This window comes from Rattus norvegicus, chromosome 9, assembly GCF_021556685.1.
Source record: "Rattus norvegicus strain SHRSP/BbbUtx chromosome 9, alternate assembly SHRSP_T2T, whole genome shotgun sequence".
NCBI lineage: Eukaryota > Metazoa > Chordata > Mammalia > Rodentia > Muridae > Rattus > Rattus norvegicus.
In genome coordinates, this window is record NC_141542.1 from 65,306,393 (window position 1) to 65,314,017 (window position 7,625).

Sequence of the window (7,625 nt, forward strand, 5' to 3'; positions counted from 1 at the left end):
TCACTTAGCTGAGGTCCTCTGCACATATTCTATGGTTGTTCAAGCTTAAGATTTTTTGCAGGTTTCCTATCTGGAGAACGGGGAGGGGGTGTCTGACTCTTTTGCCTGCTCCTGGGACCCTTTTCCTGCTAGTGGATTGCTTTGCCCAGCCTTGATATGAGGGTTTGTGCCTAGTCTTACTGTAACTTGTTATGCTCAGTTGGTATCCCTAGGAGGCCTGATTTATTTTTTGGAAGGGGAATGGAGAGAGGGAAGGGAGGGGAGGGGACTGAGAGGAGTGAAGGACTTCAAAAGTACAGTCAGGATGTATTATGTGAGAGAAGAATAAATAAACAGAAAAAGGATAAAAAGGAAGACAAACACCTGAGCTAACTGAAGGTCACCTTGAGCTCTGCATTGCCTGTTTTTATCTCCCTAGTGCTGGGATTACAGACTTGTGCTGCCAGCTTGGTTTAAGGAGTGCTGGGTATTGAACCCAGAACTTTGTGAATGCTATGCCAGCACTTTGACAACTGAGCTACATTCTCAGCCTTTTACATTTGAATGTTGAGCCCAGTGATATGTTGAACAATACTGTTTGTCGGTGCTGAGCATGAGAGGACATCTCAGCTCTCAGTCCGTCATGGAGCCGCAAGAGTTAGCAACCATTCATAAGCTGTGGACTGCCTAACCTCCATGGCTAATGTGTTGTGACTTGTGCCAGTTTCAATTTAAGACAAATTTCCTGGACATAACCCATTGGAGGTTGAGGAGCATCTGCTTTGTCTCCATCTCATCTTTCAGCCATCCCGTAGCTCCGCTTTGAACCAACTGCATAGACATTGTGGGTTGGCGTCATTTAGTTTTATCTTACGGTTCGAGGGTGGATTTCGTACCCAGTTTGGTTGTATGTGTCATCCATGGATTTTCCCCACCACTACCCCTCTTTGGTTGCTCTGTTTTTATGCAAGAGCACAGAAAGAATCAAAATCTGTTACTGCTAGTTCATCTTTCCAGGCTTCTGATTTGAATAGCAAGTTGATAGCAATCATAGAGCACGACCGATATCATCCTTAACTGGTCACAACCTGAGAAATGCTATCGTCTATAGATGATGTCTGACAAACTTGGCTGGACACTAGGAATACCCTGTTGCTATAATCAGGCTGATTCTTGGGTTTCTACTGCCAAGAGCCTGTGACTGAATTGTTCTGGGGTCTTGTGCTCCCAGGTGATTGCAATGTGTAGCCAAGCTTGATAATTGCTAATGTGAAGAAATAAACATTTGGTAAAGCGTTTCCACCGTCTGTTCTGCACACAGGTCCCTTCCCCCATCATTATTACGATGTGTGGCTCAGGTGAGGCAGACTCGCTCCCGGCAGCTGGGGTTGTCAAGACATTGAAGCACAGCCCATCGGGTGTTTCCTTTCTCCCTGAGGACAGAGGCAGACCCAGCTGAATCAGTGAAAAAAAGTTCCCGTGAGATTTATGGAAGAATTATGATAAAAGAGGTGAAACTGAGCTTCTAGATCATGATAAGCTTGTGTCTTCCAGTTACAATCTTTACTCCCCAATCAATGAGGGAAATTGATGTTAGAAAGAGAAGAAAACATTGCTGAGGGTAGAAGGTATTCTGATAACACTGTTGGTAGTTTGCTGTGTTAAAAAGGGTTTTACTGCTTAGCCCCAGCTGGCTTCGAACTCTTGACAGTCCATTTGCCTCAGGCTCCCAACTATTAGGATTATAGGGAGACCTGAGCCACTGTGGCTAGCTTGTTGATATTTCTAAATTTTAAAATACAGTATTTCATCTTATCGAACTAAGAAGCTCACACTTTGGGGTTTTTTTTCTCAAAAGAAATTCCTGCTTCTGGCTAGTATGTGTGATTTACAGGCATCCACTGGTATGGCTGGAATCTTTGAACCTTGTGCTCAAAAGCAGAGCGCCCTGTACAAGGCTGGAGGGCAAAGTGGAAGGACGGTAGTAGGCCAGGGCTCTGGACAGGCTCAATGAACTAGATAGTTGTTTTCTGGGAATTCCTGGCTGAGTGGCTTTCTAAGCTGTGACTCATGGTTACTTGAGCTGAGAGCTCCTGCCCTCTCTGAGTCCCTGCTTAGCTCTTCAGCAAGAGCACACCTACAGACCCAGCTACTGCAGTTTCTCTCTACGGGGAATGGGACAGGACCAGGATTCAGAGGGTTCTCCTTATGACTGCTCTAATGCAGGAGAAACTTAGGAATAGCAGGCAATAAATGTTCTCCATTTGCTGTCATTGAGCCCCTAGGCCCAGATATGCTCCTGGAGTTCCCAGTGGTGGTCAAATATTCTCTCTCTCTCTCTCTCTCTCTCTCTCTCTCTCCTTTTTTGTCTCTCTCTTGTTTTTGCTTAGGATTTTATTATTTATAACTTTAAGTCTGGATTAAAACTTTTGGTGTGTGTTTAATCAAGTTACTGTCAAGAAACATGTTGCCGAGTGAGTATTAGAAATTACCAATTTTTTTCTGTGTTTTTTTGGGCTTTGAGTGTGTAACGGGTGTAGTATGCTGGGCCTGGATCTGACTGCCTTTTGGGGGTCTTCATACTGTGGCCTTATGTGCAGGCCTGCTTCTGTCTCATCAGCCTTCCCTCTGGTCTGGTGGGACACGTTTCACAGACAGTGATCCCTGTGAACGTTACGATTCCTTCCACTTCGTCCACAGCCAACGCCCTTTGCAAACAGCTCTCTATTTAACCTTCTTTAAATCGTCCTATTCTTAAACCTTGAATGCAACCTTTCTTCCCATTGTCCCAACTGATAGTGGATTAATCATTGTTCCAGTGACACAGTAGATTCTGACTGACAGTAAGATGCTCTCCAAAGGACTGACATTCTCACTTTTAATTACATCGACTGCACACACGTCAAAACAGCTCAACATACTGCCCAAGTGTTCCTCCCCTGAATGTGAACAATATTTGTCTATTGAGGAAAAATTAAATTCAAAACAAACAAGAAGCTTGTTTCTCCTGATTCATTTGTCAAGTATAATAGGATTTGAGCATCTAGATGTTCGCTACCTCAGAATTTTTTAACCAGTAAAAATAGTATTAAAAATTCCTCTTAGTCAGTTTAAGTCATAGATAATATTTTAAGGTTGCACAAGAAAAAGACATAAAGAATAAACCCTGGGGGGTTGAGTGCAGTGTGTGTTTCCAGCACCTTATTTTCTTTCTACTCCTTCTCTTCTCTTTTCCTTTGGGCTATGGAGAAGGCCTGAAGTGCTAGCCCATTCTTTCTCATTATCTCCCCACATAAATCAGCAGTGAATAGCATTAGCATTCTTGAAGCTGCTTCTTGTGGGGTGTGTTCATTGGTACTGATATGGTGGGTTTTGTTCCATGCTTTGAATGAGTCATGGTTTGGCTATTTTCCCCAGTAGCCAGTAAGAAAACACAATGGAAAAAAAGAGATGCCCATCAACAATAGTACAAAAGGGCATAAAATATTTATGCCTAATCTTAACTAAAAATGCTCATGGCACAAGTGAAGACAACTATATAACTTATCAAGAGCGTAAAGAAGATGAAAAATGTAATAAAGGCAACATGACTGTATTCTTAGTGAGGCTCTTTGAATTGCCCCGTTGGCTGACAGGCAGAGGAGCACAGCAGTCGCCAGCACATGGCTCTTGGCATGACTCAGATCTGGAAATTTATTTACCTACTCTATGTTTTTGTTTCTGCATCTGTGAAACTAGGAGAAAAAAATCAGGACTCCACAGGACCCTTGTGAGAGTTGAGTCAAGCATTGTAAACAAAATGTTTAGAAGTGTGTGGCAAATCGCAAGCCTTTGCTCTAAGTTCAGTAGTTATTTTCACCGTTTCTAACCATCAACACCCAACTCAAGCACCATTGTTAAAATCATGGCCATAGGAGAAGCTAGCCGCTTACCTTGTGTCACACTGCACAAGTGGATTCCTGCACTGATCTGTCCGACTCATGTGCTTTGAAGATAAGACAGAGATAGTCGTTCTGACTTGGGCAATCTTTCTAGAGTTCTTCTGAAAGAAGAAACAGGAAAATTTGAAAAGAAAACATAAAATGGGAGATTGAATAAACAATGCCAGTGTTTCTGTGAAAATAGAAAATAATTAAGGTGGTGGTAGTATGTGCTTTATTGTGATTGTGGAATTCATTGCGCAACTATAATCCTAGCTAAAATTATTAAAACTTTATATTAAGAGTTCAAATTTATGAGTGAAAATAATACTACAATAAAACAAGGGGAAAAAAAGAACTGTAAACTAAAAGGTAGGTAACTAAATAGTAGTGTTCATGATCCAAACAGAAAGAATGTGTTTGTTTTAGCATCAGTGACAATAGACAATAACATAATTTAGACTTACAATTCCAGTCCTGCATTATACATCGACAATAAGAGATTGGCTCTGCCAATGTCAGGTAAAGGAATGTTTCCAGCTGCTTTGTTCATAACGACTCCAAATTACAGAAAACCACAAGTCTCAATGATATTAGAATGGATATATAAGCTGTCCTATACTTTTTTTTTCTTTTTTTTTTTTTTCGGGGCTGGGGACCGAACCCAGGACCTTGCGCTTCCTAGGCAAGTGCTCTACCACTGAGCCAAATCCCCAACCCCAAGCTGTACTATACTTAAACAATGGAAAAATCATACACTCTGAAGGCTGAGGCAGAAGGATAACGGTGAATTTGAGTAGGCTTCCTTTTTGAAACTTGTATCAAAAAAGAAAAAGGGGAAAAAAAAGGAAGGAAGGAAAGAAGAAAAGAGATTAAAAAATACACAGAAATGTAAAAGAATGTTGGATTTCCCAGACAATACTGAATGAAAGAAGTTTGATCTGAGAGAGCACACATAGGATATTCATGTTTATAAGTACATAACAGGCTCAACTTGTCTACAGTGATTGTATTTATTACCCTGGTTACTTGGGGAGTTGTTACTACTACTGACTGGTAGGAGTCATGAAGAGCTCCTAGGTGCTGGAAGTCTTTTTACCTAGATCCAGGAGTTGATTGTATGGATGTGTATATGTAGAATCAGTTGAACTATGCACTAAAAACTGTTCACTTTCCCATATATATGTATATATATGTATATATGTATATATATGTGTGTGTGTATATATATATATAATGAAAGCTATATATATGATATATGTGTGAATGAGAAACCCTAGTCTGAATGAGAAAGATGGGGGAAAGACTTGAGATCCCAAAAATAGACTCAACAAGCTTTACTATCATGAATACATAGACACATATGCCACCTGAGGATTCTACAACATCAACAGTTAAGAAAGATGAAGAAATGATCAGAAATACCCTTAGGTGAAGATTCGTGACCAAATAATTCTCAAAAGATATGCTTAAATCTGAAAGAATTCAGGAAGGGAGTCCGGGAGGTCGTTGTAGTTCTATAGGCATTCTGGATAATAACTGATATACCTGCTAGGGGTAGGGTGGTAGGGCAATGATCCCTCCCATACCGTCCTTGATCACAACATATACTGTTCAAGGGTCTCCACTGCCTACAAGTGGTGGTTCTCTGAATAAGGAGGCCGACTAGATAGGGTGGAGCTGATGGGCCAAGGCCAAGGCCAAGGCCAAGGGGTAGGCACATAGCAATAGGAAAAGGGATTCAAGGATCTAGTCAAAATCTTGGAAATGTTTGCAAAATGTGTATTGAGACCAACAACTAGTGTATCCTCTCTTATAAAACTGAAATAACTAATTCCAATAGGAGGTGGAAAAATAGTGCCAGGAACTAATAACTGGTCCTTCCTCCCAGACTTAGATATTTCCAGTGACTTTCCCAGTTATCACAGGTGCTTTGTTTTCAAGGTTAACAGGAGGAAGACATAGGAGATTTGTAGGCAAAGGCGATGAGTTGATTTGCTCAGGAACTATTCAGTTCCTATTTAAATCTTCGTCTTTGATGAGTCATGCGCGAGTCACAGAGAAGCATTCGAATTGTGAAATAAATGCTGTGTTTGTCTTTCTGACAGGCTTACTTGGTCAAGCAGAGTTCTTATCCTACCTGGTCATCATGGTCCCTTCTTTGCTTGAGTATGCTGTACTGTATTGTATTTGATGTTAATGACTGCCTGTGAGACAGCAGGGTCAACTATTCTTCAAAGAGGAAACTAAAACCAGATCAGCTGAGCTCTTGCTTAACAGATTTAGCAACTCATCCTGTCATCCGCAGGGGTTTCGTAAATGGCTCTTGGAATGCTTGAATATGAGGACTAATCTGTATTTTATAAAAAAGCTCCTAGCCTGATCACCATGTATACCCAAGTTTAGAAACAGAAGGATTAAGTGACATTCCCAGGTCCAAAGGAAGCAACACACACACACACACACACACACACACACACACACACACACACACACGCATACGAGTTTCCCTTAGATAACCTTCCTTTGCTTCCTAGATGCTAGGGTTACAGGTTTTCTGCCACCAGACTTAACCTAGATTATTTATGTTTTAAAATGTATAATTCATGTTTTCAAAGTAAACAATTTTTCCAGCAAGCTTCAGCATACTCGTATAGGATAGCATAGCCTTCACAATGCTACCCTTATGGACTCTTGCCTTTCTGCTGCAAAATCACAGCTTTTTCTTTTTTTCTTTTTTCCAAGAACTTTTTGTTTGTTTGGTTTTGGTTTTGTGAGGCAAGGCCCCGCTATGTAGCTCTGGCTAGCCAAGAGTTTCTTATGTAGAGAAAGCTGACTAAATTTAACAAGATCCTCCTGTTTCAGACTCCTCTTCTGACCTTTTTGAGTTCACCAAATCTTCATAGCAATCGTGTTAATTTCCTTAAATTCTTGTCTTGTGTCTTTCTCCTTACCATTATTTATAGTCTTACTTATTTTTGAGACAGTCACTAGTACTATGGTTTGAATACGTTCCTAAGTCCACGTGTTAGAAAATTCATCTTCAGTATTAGCAGGTGGATTCTAGTGAGAGGTGAATAGGCCATGAAGAGTCAGCCCTATGAACAGACTCTTGACATTATTGTTGGAATGGATTATTAAATGAATCATCTTACAAAAGGTTAGGCTCAGCCCTCTTTCCTCTTCCTTTCTTTTTGCCTTTGTGCCATGACACATAACGAGAAAGCCTTCACTAGATGCCAGCCCTGGATTTTGGATTTGCTAACCTATACAGCCCTGAGCCAATCCAGTTCTGCTCATTACAAATTATGCAATCTATTTTGTTATAGCAGCATATAAGAACCATGACATTAAGCTTTGGATTCCAGTGTTTCCCTGAAGACAGCAGAATGTCAACAAAGCAAGTAATTAAACTGAGTAGGTGCTGACTGTGGATGAAGAGTATGCCAAGTTGTTCACACAGCAAGTCATTAAGCAAAGCGACTACCAAACTCAATAAAGCAGATTCGTCTTGGTTAAGCAGCCCCAGGATAATGCAAAGTTGATGACATTTATGCAAACTTTCAACCAGGGAAAAGGTTGGAGACAAAAGATAGCTGCAAACAACCTTTCAGACTTGAAGAACTAGAGACTTCAAATGGCCCTAGGTCAAACCTCTGTTTTTAAAGATACCCCAAAGATCTTTGGGGCCATGTGACCATTCATTAAAATAGATATGCTGATTAT

At 40.7% G+C, this 7,625-nt stretch overlaps 1 long non-coding RNA gene across 2 annotated transcripts in view; it reads left to right on the top strand.

The window, feature by feature from the left end:
* The window catches only part of LOC148003722 (uncharacterized), a 71,773-nt gene extending 68,812 nt beyond the window's left edge, over positions 1-2,961 (top strand). For both annotated transcript variants that reach the window (XR_015629507.1, XR_015629508.1), the window contains one exon: positions 1,301-2,961. This is a non-coding gene — a long non-coding RNA (uncharacterized LOC148003722). The remainder of the gene's footprint in view (positions 1-1,300) is intronic.
* Positions 2,962-7,625: the final 4,664 nt, after the last annotated feature.